The sequence below is a fragment of the Lepisosteus oculatus genome, chromosome 10 (genome assembly GCF_040954835.1).
Source record: "Lepisosteus oculatus isolate fLepOcu1 chromosome 10, fLepOcu1.hap2, whole genome shotgun sequence".
Classification (NCBI taxonomy): Eukaryota; Metazoa; Chordata; class Actinopteri; order Semionotiformes; family Lepisosteidae; genus Lepisosteus; species Lepisosteus oculatus.
This window is the reverse complement of record NC_090705.1, coordinates 9101820-9123505: the sequence shown is the minus strand read 5'-3', so window position 1 is coordinate 9123505 and position 21686 is coordinate 9101820. Positions and strand designations below refer to the sequence as shown.

Genomic DNA, 21686 nt, shown 5'->3' with positions numbered 1-21686 from the left:
CAGGCTGTCTATACAAAACCCCTCCACTGCACGATTGTGGTGAGTTTTAATTCTGATATATTGCTGATCATGGATCTAGAAAAGTTGCTGAATGCCATTTATTTTTCCTAGTTCAAAAGCGTACAGTACAGTTGGTGCCTAGTATTTTCATTTTGGAACATTTAACAAACTTGAATGTTCGCTTCACTCAGGGGAATTGAGAGTAGACAATAAAGGGCAGGTGCCTATGTTAAAAATTGTTCAGGGAGTTAATTAATTGGTATGTGGATAATATCACTGCCTTGTCATCTCTATGCTCAATTAGTTTAAGTGGACCAAAGAGACTGTAGTTTCTACAAGCACAAGTACAGTAGGTAACTGCACCAGCATGTGTAGGCTGCAAATAAGAAGGCTGAAACATTGTCTCTTTTCTGCAAGGAATAAACCTTTACTTATTCCTTTGTAGTTTCTACAGTTTTGCACAAAGAGACTTGAATGTAGATCTTTTTTCATGCCTTAATGGGAGGATTGAAGGTGCTCCTCAGAATACTCTGGATTTCAAGATACTGCTTAAATCAAAAGTAAAACAAAATCCATAAATTTAGCTCCTTTCCATTGCTGATTTCATGTGTTTATATGTGTGTTGTCCAGACTGTTCTGTTTAGTGTCAGGACTAGGATCTGAAAAAAAAAGGATTTATGCAGTATTTGAATTGTGTAGTGTCCACAACCATTTTTAACCATATTGTTCTCTTTGATAGATGAACGTACTGTAGCACCTTCCTTACAAATATTTGAACTCGCCAAGATCTTACTTAAATTACTCTGCACAGACTGCAGTGTTGCTATCCAATAAAAGAAAGGAATCTAGATGACTTTCATCCCCCCTGCAGTAAGGTAGTTTGAGACACATGTTTTTTTAAATTACTTGGTTTACGAACTCTCCAGAATTACTGTGAATTCTGCATAGAACATGGAGTCACAGGTAAGACGATGTTTCTTGCCTGTGGATATGCAACAATATGTTTTAGCTTATCAACAGAGTATCTAATAATAGAAAAAAAAAGAAAATAATGTATAATACAGCCTTGGGACATTTTATGCTGCTCTGTTAAAACAGACATAACATTGGTAGACTTTTCTTTTGGGGCTTATTTTTACATCTGAAATTACTGTCTGTTCAAATAAGCTACACAGAGCTGCTATAAAATATACATATCTAGAAGAGTACTATCATTCTGCAATAGACCTTATTTCCCAATTGAAAAGAAAAACATCAAGTTATCCTGTTGGTTCACGACCTCATTACGTAGGCCTGAAGGTGTTTTTTAATATCTTAATTTAATATCACTTGTTTTTTTACTTTATTGTTTTTTTTCTTGAGATGATATGCTCTGCTACATATAGATGTGAGGATGAAAAACACATTGCTGGCAGGGCTTCTTGATTTTAGGTTGATAAATAAGGAGTCGGGAGTCAGATTTGCACTGTTAAACCCATTGGGAAAGCCTGTGTAACCTTGTGTGTGAGCAAGCCTTTTCAAGGTCTCATTAATGAAAAGATTCAGAATGACAAAGCAGGAAAACACACGAGGTTCCAATTGCCATTTCTATTCAAGTCTAAAATATTTGGAATTTCTTTGAGGAATGTGGATTATCCAGTTCACGAATCCTTCTGTTCTATGATGCTTAATGTTCCTATTGCATCCGAAGCAGGAATAAACCTGGAAGGCACAGTAAATCCCATGTTCTGGAGGCATTAAGGGGTCTCTTGGTTCATTAGTCAGTGTGTTTTCCTCGTTTTGAAAAGTCTCCTGCTGATTCTGTCTTATAATTTATTTTGAGTTATGAAAGAAATTACTGGTTGGCGAAGGAATGCTGATTGCTGGGGTGCCTGTGTACTGTATCATTTATATTATTTATTTTTCAGACCAAATTGAAGGATCAGTATTTCTGCAAAGCTGTAGATTTAATTTTGTTTTTCCTGTTGGTTGATGTATGTTTAATACTGCGCCTGTTACTGAAGGATGATGTTACTTGCCTTGAAACCAGGTTAATGTTGTATTCTGGATCAGGAGACCTGGCCCTTTAGCATAGTGGAATTCTCCACTCTGAGGATTAGTGCCCCAGAGCTCTGGCTCCAAAGCCAGAGATACCTGTGAGCATCAAATCCCTGTGTCGACAGAGCTACACTTGTCACATTGAATTTCAGAATTAGATGTACATTGCCTGCCATTTTGATGTGTTGTATATCAGGAGTATCAAATTATGAAATTCTAATTAGGAGGACACGGTATACAGTATGTTCCCCCCATATGTTTTATTCCAGTCAAATATCGTGTTTCAGTCCCCGACTATTCAAATAAGTTATCCACATTTATCGTTGCTCAAAAATTGACATTGATTATTCCTTTTTAAGGTAATGGACTATTGAATATTTTCATACACTATTTTTGCATCATATCGGATTTTTTTTTTAATGGTAAAAAGATTTATCCTGTATTATTACGAATATAAGATATAGGACTTACAAAACACAAGTGGAGAACACTTTAAACTTTTAAACTCGAGCAAGCTATGACTGTACAGGCGTGTTCATATAGACTATAGGTGTTATTGACTAGTGACATGATAGCTTTGCACAGTGCATTGGCGTACTTTTATGGATGGATCATCACCTTGTATTGCAGCTAATTAAGAACTCAGTTGTTGATAGATGAATGTACTGTAGATGCATAATAGCAGGCTCTGTCCTTACAAATGTTAATTGGATTCACAAATAGTATTATCTAAATCAGCTTTCATACAGTTGCTTATTATTACTTAACACTTTTTTTTTTAAATACACAGCGCTGCCTTTGCTTATTAGGCTTCCTCAGGCACGACTGTTTTAGATTTATACTTTCTCTAGTGTGGAACTCCTGAAAGGCACATAGGCCCATGAGCTAGGACCCTGTCTGTTGGGAATCTTGTCTGAACATTGCTTTTAGCGAGGGGAAGCTGAATACCTTGTGAACATGTCTTTGGTGCAGAAAACCTCCTGGAGTTTGTCTTTTCGCTCCACTAATGTAGTGGCCACTTGCAAATATGGAGATTTTCTGAACAGGTTCCTTTGGGATTTACTCTGAGCCTTAGATGTCCATTAAAATGTCATTTACAGTAATATGTACTGTTCCAAAAGGCTGTCTTTGTTATTCTTTTTTTTTTATGAAGCTGGGTTAGATTACAGCTGGGAGGGTAAAGACAGAGGGGGTAGATTTGACAGAGCCTTACCAGTCAGTTCAAAGAGTGTTCGCTGAAATGCCTGAAGCGATTGTGAGTGGGCAGCAGGCACAGTTATATACAAAGGAACAAATGGAGGTTAATTCCGCACTGAACTTAAGCCTTATGTTTCTCATTTGGAATAATGGTTAAGAACAGAGCGTCTAATAATAGAAAACAAAATAATATACAAAATGGCCTGAGGAATATTTGTACTGTTCTGTTAAAACAAAAGTGCATCAATTTTAGGACTGTCTTGGGAGTTAGTAATTATAGAGGCAAAAATACTGCCAGTTGAGTACACTATGCAGGGCTGCTATAAAGCTTATTTGGGGAAAAAATAGTCAGGCTGCAATAGTCCCTTTTTATGCTAAGACTGTTCACTCTTCTATATTACTTTTTGAGGATAAACATAAAAACGCTGCTGCACAGACTTTTGATGTTGCCAGGAGAGAAGAACGAGGAGCTGGATGAGCATTTGGAGCCCATTGGGGAGGCCCGTGTAACCTGGTGCACGAATGAGCCTGGAGCCTGAGTTTTTAGAGCAGTGCTTCGTAATGGCAGTGTAGAGCAGAACACACAAGGTTTCACTTTCACGGCTGTCATGAAGAGTGGATGGAAGAATTAGGAACTGATAGGGAGGGGAGCCACATTAGCAATGAACTGGAGCCTGGTGTTGAAAATGGGGTCCCATGGGACCCAACCAGCCTAATGAGTGCTGGCGCGGGAACGTTTCGTCACCGTTGCGGGTGGCCATGGTGAGGATTCTTCATGTTTGAAGAAAGACCCTCAGCAGGTGGTCTCACCAGGCTATCAAGGAAAGCAGGGAAGTGTGTATCTGGGTGGATGCCTGGGGGTGTTTGACAATATGTCAGCTGGCCTCCAGAGGAAACTCTCCATTCCTTTGGTAAGAACGGAAGTGGTGTATGGCGCCTCCTGTTGGTGGATAAAGGGGAAGGTGTGGTGAAGTGTATTAAGTTCTTGAGAGGTCATACACGCGTTTACAGTAACTGTAGAATCTGTTCTCTGTGCATTTAGGAACAGCTACCGCAGAATTATATAGAGGTCAGCTCTTTTGTGTATTTCGAGTTAAAGACGTACGTTTGTGGTCTGCAGAAAGCTTGCCTATTAAAAAAAATAGCCATGTTTTTTGTTTCTGTTGTAACTTAACCGCAGAAGCGCAGTGTTCACATTTTTTTAATTTTGAATTTAAAATAGATTGAGGCTTAAGTATCTAAAGTTTTGCTTCTAAGTAAAATACTAAAGCACTTCCATGACTCCTACACTATTCCGTATATTCAATTATTGAATGAATTTAAATCTAGCTTGCTGTTTACATCAGAAATTTGGCATTTGTTAAGAACTAGTTGTACCAATACCATAACAGCCTGTTAAAATCACTAAAACATTGAAACATTTTTTACAGGAATTAATGTATGGGTTATGAGGGTAAAAAAACTCAATATAAATTAAAATTTCTTATTTTGGAATAATGAATTTTCAGTTGAAAAGTAATTATGTGCATGAAGTGTACTGTGTACTGTGCTCTTATCTATATTCTCCTCTCCCAGTCTTCTTGTGAGTGTTTGGTTAGTGTGTATTGTGGGATACAGCCATACAGAAAATGGTTTCTGAGACTGCACATTGTAGGACCTTCCAAGGCAGACTATAACCACATTTACAAGTTCTATTCTTCTTAGCTTAGTTTGCATAGTAATCTTCTTTCCATTTCTCCTCAAAACCCATGACATACTAGGAGGTATTTTTACCTGAAATCAAATTTCATGTTTATCCTGACTAGGAGTCCTGGACGAATGATTTCACAGTAATATTTACGAGATCTTAAATATGTTAAATGTTTGTTGGAACTGACTTGTAGGTGTGCACCCCCATTAAGTTTTGTCCGAGTTTTGGAGGTTCCACAAATATAATTCTAGATCCTTTGAATACTGCAGCCATTCACCAACAGGGAGGTCTTATGATCTGAAGGAAGTAAGGGGAAGATCACATCACGTCATTCACACTCATTGGTAAGACCAAGTCAGGGGTAAAAATGTAACTACAGTACCTAAAGCAGGGCCTGCAGACCATTACCAGCCATGAATGGCTGAGCCCAAGACGGTAGATAAGTTTAGAATATTCTGTTTGATGCGAAGTTTACCCTTTATTCCTCATTGTTATCATGTCAAGACCTATTCTTCCAGGCGAGAGTGGAAAGGCCTATCTGCATTTCAAAGGCGGTATTTTATAGAAGTATAAATATTTATAACATTAAGAATCCTGGCAACAATGTCCCTACTTGATGCACTATATTACAAAATGAGAGCTGCAGAAAATTGGCAGATGGAAATAAAGGAAAAGATGTATCCCTTAGTGCCTTTTCTTTAAAAGCATAATTTTGGTTAGCTATTGCCAACATTTGATCACTATTACATAAACTGGGCAGGTCATTAAGCAACGATATTCATCTCAGCGGAGAACTAATGAGGATTATGCACATTAAGGACTTTCAGTTTTAGGGCAGTTTTAAAATACTATCCTCTCTGTCTTGGGGAACACAAAGTCATATGATCACCCTATTTATATTATTATATTATTATATTATTTATCTTGTATTAAATACGTAATGCACTTTGTGGTTTCTGGTCCTCTGCAATTACCTATACAAAACAATACTGGCACATAATGGCTAATTGCCATTGGTTGATTGGTTAATTAATCTATAAAATACATCCAAAATCAATTTTCTTATCACCTTAAGTCTCGTGTTTCACATAAATATTTGAATGCTCTAGTCAGTGTTTGCTTTTAAATTTGTCCTTACCTTGTGTGCTTTGAAAGGGTGAAATAAAATACCAGTCTTACTTGTTACATTAAATAAAAACCACGTGTACAGCATTGCATTAATGTGACTGTAATTCTGTTCTTAATGGCTGTCACATTCCATTCTGCTGGAGTCTTCATGCTCTCAGCCTTGAAATTGCTGAAGAGATGCTTGGCTGAGTGAGAAAATCAGTTCCCAAAATGTGGTTCAAATCCCAAAAATGCACTAAACCAGTGAGCCCGGAGAAGGGCTCACAGAGACTCAGACATGTACTTTATACTGTACATTCACACAGTGTTCCTTTTCTCAGAAGCCAGTTCACCTGCCAGTTTATCTTTTACCTGTGGGAGAAAACCAGAGCACCCAGAGGAAATCCGTGCAAACATGTGGAGAACATACAAGCTCTATGTAAATGGTACCCCAGGAACTGAGTCCCAAGACCCCAGCACTGCAAGGCAGTTATGCTAACCACTGCACCAACTTCCTGCTGTCTGTAAGAAATACTGCTGTTAATTTAAAGAATCGGCTATATTAACACTCATTTTTTCTAGGCAGCAAAGTTTAGGCTGCGTGTTTGCAGTACCTACTACTGCCCTTGCAAATAAGATTCACTGAAAGACAAAAGCATGTGGTTGCTGTGCTGAAGCCGAATGTCACACACTGGTCTCCCCTAAATGGCAACATCTCATTGCACCAGAATGAGAAGCATCAAACAGGCTCTCAGATGGAGCGTGTTCATTTTTATGTTCTGTAATCATCTGCCTTAGGCTTAATTATTCTAGAGAAAAATGTAGTCAACTACAATCTGACTGAAGTCTTGCCTCCGTTTCCATTTCAAAATGATAGAGTAAGTTTTCAGGACTCATTTTCACTTTCATTTTTTTTTAAATGAAGAAAAAATAAATTAACAAGTCAACAAGAAAGGACATGTTTTGATGTCTGACATATTATAACAAAAGAAAAGACTGAGCTTAGAGACAGTACAGTTTCGAAGCCCTTCTGGTCTAGGAGTAGTCCAAAACCCGAGTGCAAAAGACAACGGGTGCACAGATCCAACTTTACAAGGTGATCTTGCCCTTTTAAATGTCGTGCAGAAAAATCATCGTAGTGTAGTAGGATCTTTGACCGTTGTGATTGTATCAGATCAGCTTCATGTTTATTTAGAGACCGACTGTGATTTAAGAGACAGAGCACTGCTGGAGTGCTATCATTTGGGTAGAGATCAGTCAGAAGAACGAGTCTGTTACTAGCCTTACAATGGAGAAGGGAGTTCTGGGAGTGATTTTCAATTAAAGTAGCATCAAACAAGTCTCCTGTCGTGGGATTTCTGGACATGTAAGGGTTCCCACTCACTCACACACGTCCTATATCAGGGGGGCAGCGTCACACATGGTCTGTCCAAGTCTTGATACAGATGGCAAGATAATACAAAATGAAAGATGAATGAGGATGAGAGGCGCTGTGAAAACAGTATATTTAGCCAGCGAGCAGCTGGAATTTATAGAAGTTGTAGGAGAAGGTATTAAGAAAGCCTTTTTTTTTGTTGTTTGTTTTTTCCTTTGCATCTCAAAGTAGATCTGATAAATAAGTAATTGTAATGCATAATGCAGAGCTTTCGTGCCTTTCATGTTTTATAGCCAGCTTCGTGACTGTGCAGGAGGAAAAAAGGTTTATTGTATAACTCAAGTGGTGTTGGTTAGAATTCCACTTGGGTATTCTCCCGTTCCGGGGAACGAATTAAGGAATAAAGAGAATGTATATAGAATTATATTTGCTGTGCAATAGGAGGGTGGCAGGGTGACGCAGTGGTTTCCTCCCGATGCTCCGATTTCCTCTTACAGTCCAAAGACGTGCTGGTAGGTTATTTGCCTTCTGGGAAAAGGGGCTCTGGTGGAGAGTGTGCCTGTGTCTGCCTGTGCCCTTTGCTAGACTGCTGTATCCTGCCTTGCTGCTTGCTGCCAGGAGCACTACCTCCCCTGCGACCCTGTGTTGCAAAAAGCAGAATTAAAAAGGTAACAGATATTTATATAGGGAATCAAGGGACATAAAGGAACACTCTTGCATTGTATTTTGATTTAAAAAGATTTTGTAATGTGCAATACTTAGAAGTATAGCACTCCGAAATTGAAGACGGGTTCTGGTGGCAGACGAGCGAAGAGCTGGTGAGCCCCGTGAACAAGCAGGGAGGCACAGTCCGAGGCTGAATGCTCAAAACCAGGTGCCACAGGAGAATCCAAAAACCAGAGAACCGAGCAGGAAGCGGAGTTCGGAAGCCCAAGCAAGACTCGGCAACAAGCCGGAGGGCGGAAGTCCGAAACCAAACCCCGCTGAAACGAAGGAGCTCACAGAAAAGTTGCCAAGACTAGGAGAAAAACGCATAAAGACTTAGCACTGCGGCGTCGCCAAGGCAGGTCATAAATACCATGTGTTAAGTACCTTCAGGTGGAGTTGATTTCGTCCATAACTTGTTGTTATGGCAATGGTTTGACTGACAGGCCTGTCAATAACAGTGTTTTCAGTGTGGTTGGCGATCCTACAGCGCGAGCAGACATGATTGGTTCGCTGCTTTTTCTGTGACTAGTGTGAAAATGATTGTGAAGGGAACATTTCCTTTTTATTGAATTTTGAATTTGGGGTAGTGACTTCAGTTATCTGACTTTGTACCCGTGCATATTTGAAGAGCATTTGTTTTAAATGCGGGTGGTGCTTAAAGTGGTTACGAATCTCAGGTCGTGGTTTGATGTATACATTTTAGAATTTAAATTTGCAGCGTTTTTACTGTGACGATAAATATTCTACATGTGAAAAGTAATATGTTGATTTGAAATGGAAACCTTCTGTACATACGGATAGTATATATGTGAAACTGCATTCTGCTACTGTGCATTAGTAGTCAATTAACAGCACACATATGGAATATTTACTCAGTCCAGCTACAGGCTCTACCTTTTATATCTCTGCCCTGGCATGTAAATAAAGTTCTGCTGACCTCCAGTCAGCATGCACGCCAACAGAAAAGCAAATTAAACTCTGATTGTATGCGTCTATCAAAATGGGAAAGGTGGTCTTTTATCATAAATGCCATGATTTGAACGGTGGAATAAGATTTTCTTTGTTTTGCTGCTTTTAAAACTGCATAGTTAAGCATGTGCTCATACTCTGATCATTGATCGATTGACTGGCCGCTCCTCCTGTCACAGAGCAGACTGTATAATGTCTGATTGTTAAATGGCGGTTGTAAATCTGTGTTTTTTGCTCCTAGAGAGCTATAAGTAATAAACATCCTAAAAGTATGTTGGATTTTATGGTGAATTTGTTTTATTGTAAAAATAAGGGCCTCACTGTTTATGAACACTCTTCTTGTTACATGTAAGTATACAGTCTGTCAGGCGTGAGGAAGATTACTTTGAAACAGTTAGAAGCTGAAGCATGCAGCAATGCCAGCAGCTATTTCTCTTAACCTGATGGCACATTGTTATACCAAATCTCTACGGGACACTCATTTCTCAAATACGAATCACTTTCTAGGACAAAAGATTAATTTACATCAATATTAACAACTGAAGTCTCATCTTTCATGTATCATAAGCCTGTATCCTGAGCCACAGGACAGCAGTTTTCTCGATCCTTATTGGAAAGGTATTCAAAAACGTGTTTGATAAATGATCTATTCTTAACTTAATTATGCAGTGTATCTTTTTTGGCCTTGAGGGATTGTATCTCATGCACTGGAAGGAAAAGGGAAGAGAAGATATTTAAAACATGCTGCCTGGCCACACTGACAAGTTGTAAGATCTTAGGACTTTTTATGTTCTGGATTCTACAAACAGCTGTTTCTGTGGAGAGATATCTCTGAGGTCAGATTTTGCAGAACCCAGTCCAGCAGTGCTGGTGTAATTATTTCCAACAGCTAGACCGGGTATGCAAGCAATGTTTCTCTGGAGATTCTTTCCTGACTGTTGTCTCGTTGTGCGTACTGTAGGTCAAGGCGTGACCAGGAGCACAGGCCTTTGCTAGCTTGCTGTCAGAGCCCTGGGCCTCCTAAACTACCTCAGCTCAAACCAAAAGCAAGCTGATCAGAATGAAATATGTCCGTTATTTAGAAATAGGCAGGCCGTAGCATGGTGATGTAGGGAGTGAGGTGACGTTTTCCAATGAATCGGTTTATTTCTTAATAACAAAATCCACTTTTCCTTAAACTTCTTTTAAGACAAATACAAGTATAAATTGATGCTGAAATGAGCATTAATCTAAATGCCCACCACGAAGAAAATATGAGGTTTGTTTTAGTTTTTTGCCAAACTTGTGATTTTTTTTTTTTATGTTGCTTGGGTGATCCTGGATAATTCTGCATCTTTGCTTGTTCTGACTTTGTTGTGGGGCTGTAACAAAACCTTATAAGAAATACCATATTCGCAGATTTAAAAGAAAGCAGTATTTGCGTTTGCTGTATGTAGGGCTTTTCTTGCCCAAACACCAATGTTCTTTCATGCACTGCCATTATGAATGGTCAGATAGTAAGGACCTTTATGCCTCCTCTGAAGGAACACCATTCCAGGTCAATGTTTAGGAAATTCTGGTCCAGAAAGAAGAGCACCACCTACTGGTCTGCTATTGTCGCATACAGCAACAACTCGATTTTCCATGTAGGTCTCCCATCCCAGTAGTGACCAGGCCCAGGCTGGCTCAGCTTCTGAGATATAGCTAGTTGTTAAGTAGGTCTAATCCTCTTCACCAGTTATGTGAAGCATGCTTGTAAACTGTGCATTGGGAGCTTTTAAGGCAAAATTTCTGATGATGCAAACTAGGCTACTTCATATATTAGCACTTCTCCTTTGTTTTCCATTGATGTAATAATTTGTACAAATGGGCTAGCTGGGACGAATGACCTCTTCCGTTTCGTAACCTTTCAAAAGTTCAGGGAAAAGGGGACATTCCCAGCAAAATGGGGTTTCATGTCTAAACACCATAAGGTACCAAATCCATTTTTATGCTCCAAGAAAAAACGTTTTCATGCAATGGAAAATCCAAACCCAATGTTACCATTGCAGCAATTCTCAAGTGAGTTTGTTTGAGTTGCTTAATAAAATCACCACTTATAATGCATATTAAAATTATTCCTAAGCGCATGAAAACAAGACTTTTAAAGAAAACATTAGCAGCACCCCTAGGGAGCCAGGAGAGAAGTTAGTGCTGACGGTCGTATTTAATAGAAATCTGTAACAGGGTTGTCATGCAGTTCCTTCGCTCAGTTCTTAAACTAAACAGCATTGAGATGAGCACTTAGCACTTATGGTTAAGTGGTCTGGTAGCATGGGGAAAAGTCACGTGCCAATCATTTTAGCATCATTTTGAGACGCTCTTAAAGTATACCCCCTATGCTAGTATTACATCAACAAAACCATTATTTCACAAGAACGTTTGCACTCTAAATGCCAGGTCTTGTGTGCAACCAAAAGAAAAAAAAGGTTGAGGTGACCTTTAGGCAGAAGTGTGTGGGACTTTTTCAGCTCGATTTTTTGGCCTGGGTCTGTTTTTTGCTCTTGAAGCATTGAAGCGCGGTCGTGCGGGTTTGCATTGCCTGTCCTGCCGAAAAGATTGATTTCAGCAAACGCAAAGCTTTTGAAAGCGTTTCCTTTGCTGATGGACATTCCTAATAAGCTACAGTGCCCTTAGAACCCTATGGCAGGCTCCACAAGTTTTGTATGGCATACGGTTGTTTATTTTTTGTTTAATTATCTGCAGATTTGTAAACAGTATAAATTCTCCATCTGCTGCCAGTTATCAGAATGCTCTTTCGACAGTGGACTCTAACTCACACTGCGGATAGTACTTCACTTTTCTGACATGCAGAAGAAATGCATTGGCCGCGTTTGTAGCGTCACATCATTTAACATCAGCGCTTAGTACTTAGACTGCTCTTGTTATTGAACAAAAAAAACGTATTGTTTTTCTTCTTGCCTTTTACCTAATTGTGGTGACATTGCAGGCGACACATCTTCTATCTCTGTGGGGCGATGCACAGAGGGAGGGGAGTTTATTTGCCATATGTACAGTACATGTACATTGGGGATTCGTGTTTGCACTCTTTTTTTTTTTAAGTGTACAGTACAATTTACAACACTCACAATTTGCACAGTACATTACAAAGCAATATATAATGTCAGTACATACTGTAGCTCACTGTGTGTGTAATATTTGCTTTTAGGAAGCACTTGTCTTAATCATCACGCAGGATCAGGTGCTGATAAAGGACTGAAAATTCAAGGTGTGGCCGATGCATAGAGATACTCGCGGTTGTTTCAGCTGATCTTAAATCTCAATCTTTAACGATTGCGTCTGCAGCGACTCGGCCATTCTGCCACCTGTTTTGTCTGGCACTTCCACACTGAGGAAGGCTCCCACACAGACACATGCCACAGACCCGTCTAAAACGGGAAGCCTTGTGGGCGTCGTGACACCTCCAACGAATGCGCAGGGACACCACTGAGCTCTTCGAAGTCTGAACCCCTGAAACCATTCGAAGGATCAGAACTGGCTCCAGATGCCCACACTGCGGATAAAATCAAGACGTGGTAAACTTGTTAGCTGGGACTGTTTCTGCATTGGTTGGGGGTTCATTTTCTTAAAAATGCATTATGGCTCTTGTTTATAACCTAGGGAATTGTATTGATGAAAGGGGACTTTCAGGGCCGAGAGAGGAAGAGTTGCTCTTCCACGGTATACATTGATATGCAGATTCCATCATTGCAATAGATTGTCTAGTTGCATCTAAACATTTAAGAGGAGACTGTATTGTGTCTTTTTCTTCAGGATGTAAACTTGTGAACTGATTCTTCAGGTCTATAAGCAGGCCTTTGGCATCATGCACAGTGCCATCTTAGCAGAAAAACGCATTCAAAGAATGAACAAATCCCATGACCCCCCAGTATTGTTAATGCTTGGCACTTCAGCCATGGATACGGCAGTTTGCCAGTCAGAAAGCACTGCAAGTTTTACTAGAAGGAGATCCTTCACCCCCCTTCTAATGCCAACATTCACAAGAGTGTGTCAGAGATTATCGGAGGTTCATATATTTTTAGCCGGCTTCTTTAAAACAACATTTTAAATAGTGTTTGCTTTTGCTTGCCGTTTTGTTTTCAGTCCCATCCCCGTGCAGTGCGTTAGCATGCAATGGCAGTTTCCTGGGATGTACTGTATACTAGAATTATTGATCTGTAATATTCTAAAATTAACTTTTTACAGTATATTGGGAATGTAACACATTCACCCAACTGCATTCCCGAAGTGTGTCTTTTGTACAGTAAGCTGCAATAGCGGGGGCACCAGATCTTCTCTGGTCTGGGTGTATTTTTTTTGCAAGGCCCTCCATACCTGGTGGCATCGTGTAGATAGTTCATTTTATATATGCACGATGTGGCGGAAATGTAAGACGAAGGCAAACGTTTATTCTGCTCTTTTGGTTATGTTGTTTGTAAACCCTTTCATCGCTAAATAAAACATTTAAAAAAAATAGGTTGATGTGGTATCATGCTAGCATTTCTTTATGATTAAGTACAGGGATTTTAACATTTCTTATATAACATCGCCTGTTGCCAACTCATGGCACTTCCCCCCTTCCTTGTACTGAAACAGTTTTGCACTCTTTATTTTTCATTTATTTGGCTCACTTACTGTAGGTCCGAGGCGATTTTTGTTTGTACAGCTGGGTTTTGAACTGGAGCAATCTGGGTGAGATAGCTTGCACTGCCCCTTGAACTGAATATACACTTTCTGTGTCATTTCTGGGGCCAAGAAGACCACTGAAATTCCCACTGGCTTGTCCTGATCAATATCTTTTAAAAATACCCACCCCTGTTAGAGTCAAGGTGGTGGGGTTTACTGGTAATGAGTACTGGTAGCCAGCAGCCATATCACCCTGCAACTCACAACTGGCAGCCCACTGAAGCTAAGCAGGTGTGAGCCTGGTCAGTACCTGGATGGGAGACCTCCTGGGAAAAATTAAGGTTGCTGCTGGAAGAGGTGTTAGTGGGGCCAGCAGGGGGCGCTCACCCTGCGGTCCATGTGGGTCCTAATGCCGGGGACACTATACTGTAAATAGGCGCCGTCCTTCGGATGAGATGTAAAACTGAGGTCCTGACTCTCTGTGGTCATTAAAAATCCCAGGGCATTTCTTGAAAAGAGTAGGGGTATAACTACTATAAGTACTACTATAACTACTACTATAACCCTGGTGTCCTGGTCAAATTTCCCATTGGCCCTTACCAATCATGGCCTCCTAATAATCCCCTTCTATGAATTGGCTTCATCACTCTGCTCTCCTCCCCACTGATAGCTGATGTGTGGGGAGCGTTCTGGCGCACTATGGCTGCTGTCACTTCATCCAGGTGGATGCTGCACATTGGTGGTGGTTGAGCGCATTACCCATTACCCCCATTACCTGTAAAGCACTTTGAGTGGAGTGTCCAGAAAAGCGCTATATAAGTGTAAGCAATTATTATTATTAATGTTAGTTTTAGGGCAGCTTTCACTCTAATTGTAGCTGGAATCTGTGCTTCTTGGTTGTATGCTTTGGGAAGGGAGGGAGTGGAGACTGAACTTGCTTACTCTGTAACCAGCTCTGCACTCCAAAATCTCCTTTTGTACAGTGTCCCTTGCCAGACTGTCATCCGCCCTCAGCCTGATCTTTTCTGGCAGCTGTGTAAGACGTAAACCCTTCCAGTTGGCTTTGTGACGGATTAGTCAGATTTCTCTTTTCTTTTTTGCCCAATGTTTCTTCATCATTAACTTAAATTTAGAATCATTACATGTATTGACAGTTATTTCTGTTCCGCTGTCTGATGTTGGTTCAATGTTATGTCTGGATGAATTGCATCAATAGTTGCTTTTTTTTTTGTCTTTTTCACTTTATCCTGCTTAGCTGATTTTTCTTGGGGATAACTGCAGTGTTCATGAAACTTAGTTTGAAAAAATAATCAGTTTTTACGAGTTACTTGTGTAAGAGGTTACTTTTAAAATTATCCTGCCGGTTTATTTTATTAAAAAATAAACCATTTTTTAAAAAGTCCCCAGTTTTTGAAGATCTATGTAATGCCTGCAGATGTAGAACAATACATTGACTCTTGAAATCAACTTAACCCCCAACTTATTTTAAAAAGCAGACCCTTTTTTAAAAGTAACTTTTCCCAACACTGAATATCTGTCAGGAAGCAGAGGTGTGTGAACAAAAAAAAAAATAAAACCACAAAAACACATTTAAATTATTGCAATACAGAATTACATGTTTTAAGGCTTCCAAATAACTGGCTTTGCCTACAGTGCAGAATGAATTCTGTGGTTTGGAGATTCCCGGAGTCAAGGCTGTCCTCCTGCCTGAATTAGGTTCAGAAGTCTCACTGGGATTTAGGAGTTGACTTGAGTGGGCAGGGGAGTTTATCAGGCAGGAAGTACCTGTATGTACAAGACAGTTATTCAAGATTTAATGGTTTTGTCCCTGGTGTAAAATGAAACCATGCCCTAATATGGTCAGATTCAGAACAAGTTCATTGCCTTCACTTCTCATAAATCGGAGTGCTAAGAAATGAGTAAAGGAGTCAAATCACTTAGATGGCATGAATAAAATCTCTGCACCAACACTTTGGGGCATGTTGGGACAGCTTGAGACTGGCAAATGCTTGTGTTCACTTGGTAAAAGGTACTGTACGTTTGTGCGTCGTAGGCATTGCGTAATTTTGTGTAATTCACACTCCAGTGTCATGAGTTTAAACGTTGTGATTAAAGATGTCACACGAGATGGAGCAAGTAACACAACACTTGCTCTGAAGGTTGCAAAATATTTATAAATAACAAGTTTGTTTCTGCTGGACAGCTAACTTCTGATTTGAATAAAATATTTTTTTTCCTTAAGAACTAGGCTTTCTTGACTTCTTCCTTGTCTACTGTTTGCTGTTAGGCTGTGCCTTGACTTTAGTCTTGTTAGTAGGGCACATTGAACCCAATTTGCTTAATGTGCTTAGACATGTTACACAATAATTTACTGAGTAAATTCTTTAAACTGCTAAGGAGCTCTGGTAGCTCACTGATATTTTCACTGTGATATGCTAAAAGAGAATCCGGTTCAGAATTTCTCTGTATAAAAAAGCAATACACTTTCTTTCAGTGAGGATGCGTCTATTTTTAGACCTGAAATATTTAAAACTTTTCCAGATCTTTCTTGGCCAACCACAGACTAAAAATACAGCCCATGGGCTGTGTGGAGGGGTTGTGGCTCAGTGGGCTGTTGGCCTCCCCCCCCCCCCTCTGTTCCTTGGCACCCCCCTTCTTGAGAAATTCACCGCTGCAGCAAAATACGATCAGAACTCAGATTTAATCTGCTGCCTTGATCTCTTCGCTTTTGGCTGCCGACTGCCTTGGCAGACGCCGGAAGCAGGGCCTGAAATTAAAAATCAGTACGGTAGGGAAATGAGGAAATATTTTTTTTTATAAAAACCATTGGCACATTAAACTGGAGCAGAAGGAAAAACCCAAAGCCGGACACCTGCTGCGGTTCTTATTTGGCCGACGCTTTCAGCCAAAGCGACTTGCCCAGCTGTTTGAATGGATATAACTGCGTTTTGTTTTGTTTCTGCCGTAGCAAAAACCCCTGAGTGAAACCAGACAGTCAGTCTCAAGCAGGTGCAACAGCAGTGGCTCCAGCCCTGGGTTTGAACCCGCGTCCTTCCCGTCGTACATTCCCAGGCCCTGGCCGGTCTTGCCCGCCACCCTCTAGCGGAGCCCCAGAGAGCCCAGCGGTCTGTAAAAGGTAACGGCACACCTTGACCTCACGCAGGAGAGGCAGTGACGCCAGCCTAATTGTGCAGTGCTCCACGGAGCCACTTCATGTGCCTAATGGGGCCTGCCACAGAGAAAGACGGGGAGGATGAAAGCCCTACTCTAGGGGAGGGAGAGATGAGTGGGCTGGAATCGTGACAGCCAGTACAGAGCAAATAAAAAAAAAAAGACAAGACAAATGTAGGAGTGCTTGCAGAATCCTGTACATTGGCAGCCCACGCCACACTGAGCAGAACGCCTGCGTGACAACAGCTGAACCCCGGGGAGACGCTGCTGCCTTTTCAGCTTCCTGCGTTTCCCCGATATCACCCAAGCCGCTCTAGTCTCCCGAGGCAGCCTGGACTCGGGTGCCGCGCAAAGACCTGACTAGCGAGGCGTTTTGAGGGGTGTGTTGCAAAAGTGTGCCGACAGTTCATGATCAGCAGACCCGACTACCGGTGTGCCTTTCTCCCTCCAGTCCTTCAGGCTGTCGGAGGCCACGTTTATACTGAAAAGGAACAATTTCCAATAGTTTGAAATCGAAACCGTTCTAATCCGCCAGGTGTTTTCTGCATCGGATGATGATGCAAAACATCTCCTCCCCCCCAAATTCCTCTGCAATCCTTTTATCACCCCTGGCTATGAGATATAAAATACTGTCGCTGTGAAAAACGCAGTTTGAGAAGGGCATGTTTAAGAGCTCTTTGTTCCTCCTAAACGCTATGGGTGTTAAAGGTCGATTGGTTGCGTAGGTTGATGGGAAAAAATATTTTCATTCAAATCCTTCTCAATGTGATTTTCTGAAAGAGTATATTGAAGCACTTCTTTGTTCAAAGTCAGGGTTATAGTCTTGGAAACCCACGTTTTTTTTTTCTAAAACAATTCACTAAGGCCTTATGTAACTTAACTAATGAGGTTCCTTCTTAAAATTTTGAAAACCTTTCAGTATCCTCTTTTGGAGGCGGATACAGTCTTTCCTGCAGACATTTTCTTTTTTAAATTGACACAAAGGAGGGTTCAAGTTTTTTTTTTTAAACTAACTTTTACAGCTGCTTTCTGACCATTTTTAAGATCGACTACATCATTGGCATTTGTTCTGGAAGCATCTTGTATTTATAATGAGCGAGGCACCACATCAGATAACGGAGGCTGTTAAATCCCTTCTCCTTTTCGGGAATGGATGGGGCCATATTAAGAAATAACGGTCAAGGTTTTGCCAGTTGTTTGGAAGTTATCCTTTCTCAAGAAAATGTCCGAAAATCTGTGTGTGTCCTGACAGGATTTGCGCCAGACGACTTGTCTAAAGCTGTCAATGACTCCGGTTGCGTAGCGCCGGCAGTAATTATTGATTAAAAAAAGGTTCAGGAAAACGGGGGAGAAATGAGACTTCTAATGGCCTTTGCCGACAGGCTGTGTGTTCTGGTATAGCAGTTAGCGCTGGTAGGGCTAACAAGATGTGATTGAAGCTTCAGGGATAGCTTGAACTCGTGTCAGCTCCTTGTTATTGTCATTAGATACAAGAAGATCCCTCTTGCCCATTGGTTCCTAGAACATGGCCATGAGAGAAGACTGATTTTGTTGATTTTATATTTTGTGATAACACCCATTATCCAAGTCTGACTACCACAAAGCTGAATGTACTGTTGAAATATTGTCAAATTCAGGCTGTAGTATAAAGTTATTTTATGCTAATGAGAGCTGATTATATCTACCTGTCATACGTTTGTTTCTGTAAAATTCACTGGAAAATATATTTTTTTTACCCTTAGATTTACACAACTTCACTCTACAGACTTCAGCTGAGATCATCTGTTTATCATAATTGACTAAATTGTGAAGTGTGTGAAATGTACAATTTCAATGTGGAAATTGAGGGATAAATGGTTTTATGCATGCTTTGTGAAATGCCATATTGAGTGTTAATTAGGAATGCAGAGAAAATGCCATTCTCGAAATGTCACTCTCTGGGTCACTCTTGATAATGTCACTGCACTCAGAAGGCTGTGGCGAGGGTCTTTCATTCAGAACTTTTTCTTTTAACAAACTCTGAAATTGAAGGCGCCGCAGAAGATTGGTTTGGGCGAATTCTTATATTATTGTGCTTGGAAAAAGCTAAAAATAAAACCTAATTCAATTCATACGTTAATTACCAGTCCAGCAGTAGAGATGCATCCTGTGGCACTGTGCAGCAGTAACATGGTTTAGATTCTACTGATAAGTTGTCAGGTCTCTGCACCGCTGAGATACCTGTACACCTGACGACAAGAAGAATCCTCAGGATTCAGCTCAGGATGTATTACTGTACGTTTCTGTAAATTCCACCACAACTGCCTCTAATAAATAGCAAAATAATTTTCCATTTTCCGCACATTTTATTTCTGCAACTCTTAAGAAATCGTCTTTCTGTGATGGTGTAATAATGAATTCCTTACACTTATATGTAATAATGAAAAAGTTTCAAGGTAACGTGTTCTCTTCCTTTGGCAACTGCAGAGGAAAGTGTGGTGAGCCAGTTGTAGCATGAGCCTGAGGGAAGAAGTCTTTCTGGTGTTTTTTTTTTTCCCCATTTTGGGGGATTTGGGATTTCAGTTTTTCCAATTGGGACCTATATTTTGTCTCGGCATCAGTGTAGCATTATTTAAACATGGCTTTAAAAGGAATTTCCGAAAGTGCCGCTGGCGTTCTGATACAGTGTTTATCTAAAATTTTAATCTGCAAACCTGTTTATATCAGTAAAGTGTTAAGAATTCAGTCCTCAAACTGTTCCTGTTGATATAAAGGCAGATAATGGAAAGCAGGGACTGCATGGGCACTTCCAGTGAATAGCTTTGGCTTTTTCCTCCCTTTATTTGGTCAAATGCGGACAACTCCTTTTGCATTTTGCAAAGGAAAGACTTTTTCCATCCACGCAAAACTGTAGAGGGTAATAAAAGAAGGAAGGTGAGTGGTCAAGGGAAAGAGTCTGAAAATGCTTTTCATGATGAATGATTTTTGCTGAGTTCTGTGGTACAAGCCTGCTCATTTTAAAGCAATTCTTTTTAATTATGGATGCACTTAATTCATCTCGGAGGCAATTAGCCACTGAGAAGAGCCATCAACATATAGTACAGCCAGAGAATAATTGCACCAAGCAGGGCATAGCCTGCTCACTGAAGGCTTTTCATATTCACAGTTGGTAAAATATGTCTTTTAACCCCGCAAATGTCAACAAGCCAAAAAAAGAAAAAGCGAAGAGTGAGCACTGATTATCCACATTTAGAATTCGGAGATTGGTTTTAAAAAGTCCAGGTACTGTATCATTTGTTATATGGGGCTGCTGACATCCTTGTTCACATGCTGGATGACTCATGGCTAAGCTCATTGCAATACAAGAATACATCATATGGTGCTGAACATTTTGGTTTAGCCTACATAACCTAGTTCATTACTCACGAGAGAAGCCAGTCTCGACAGTTCCTTCTTCAAAGCATAGGCGCAGAAACTCAGCTTGTGTCTGTGGAATAAAGCAAAAGAATACCCCATTTCCTGTTTATTTAGGCATAGCCACAGTTTAAGAATTTCTATTAGGTGATCTCTCTTAGTTATGGGAAACTAACTAATATGGGAAAAAGCAGTGCACATCATTGTCAGTGAAGGGAACTAGCATATTTGGCTTCAAAGAAAGTTGTAGTTCGTAATAACCCCCCTAAAGCAACATCGGCAAGGATATCCTTTTGTACCATAGGGACAGCAAAGAGGAAAGACATCTCCTTTTAAGGAAGAATCAACATTGTACTTTCTGTACAACTCCACTCAGAATCTTTGGTTTGTTATATTGTTCTCAGAGTCTTTGGTTTGATGGGTTGTTTCTTGTTTAGAGGAGGATTCTTTATGAAAAATATTACACATGAATCTTCATACTAAGTAACGAAATAATTATAATTGCTACCTGGACACTCATGGTACAGTCACTTGCCTATGAATATTGCTTGTTTGGATAAAGCCTGTATTTCATTCATTTTCATTAGCACATCAGTGATTTAAACAAACCTCAATATGACTTTGTAAAAAACTCTCACTCGATTTCTTATTCTTTCTTAATGCCCATCATTTGGCAAATTTAAATGTTGATCTCCAGTTGCTCATCTGAAAATTTCAGGAGCAGATCAGTTAAAATTGTAGCAGATCGGTAGATCACTCATGCCTGTTTTCTACCTCTGTCTCAGTACTGTGATTCTACAGTGATCTTTTTAGAAAATAATGGATTTTCCCACCAATTCTAGAGAAAGAGAATGGGGTTAGAGAAGAATGGAGTTTATTAGGTACAGTATGTGGTCATGCTTCCAGGATAATGTGCGGGTAATTCTTTGTCTACTGCCTTGCAGTAAGCTCGTATGTCCTGCAGCCTCCATAACATGGTACCACAGGGTGTTATATCACACTGTAACATGGCTTTCTGCAGTATCTTCTAAATGACTGAAATGACCCTTTATAACCACTGGTCGAGAAAAGAGTTGAGACTTTTTAGATGTTTTGAAATTTGGAGACAGTGCCATGTACGTCTAATTCACGAACAGACGTAGAGGGGAAAGGAGTACAGCCCCATCCTGAAGCTGCCTGTGAGGAGCGGCCTTTGACCTCTCTGCTGTTGGGTCAATGTGAAGGCAGCAGGCAGGAGCCTGCGGGGAGCGAAAGAGATTGGACCACGCCTGCGATCAGCCCTGATGTGCGTCTCGGGACCGAGCCTGCAAAAACGTCTTCATCCGAAAAGATTCCTCGTGGGTATTTTTTTTCCCTGATGCAGTTTGACATCTGAAAACACCAGGCTCATGGCAG

The 21686-nt window shown here is 40.4% G+C and overlaps 1 protein-coding gene across 3 annotated transcripts in view; it reads left to right on the top strand.

The window, feature by feature from the left end:
* Positions 1-21686, top strand: part of ncaldb (neurocalcin delta b) — a 96005-nt gene that overhangs the window by 12682 nt on the left and 61637 nt on the right. The gene's annotated exons all lie outside the window — the stretch shown is intronic.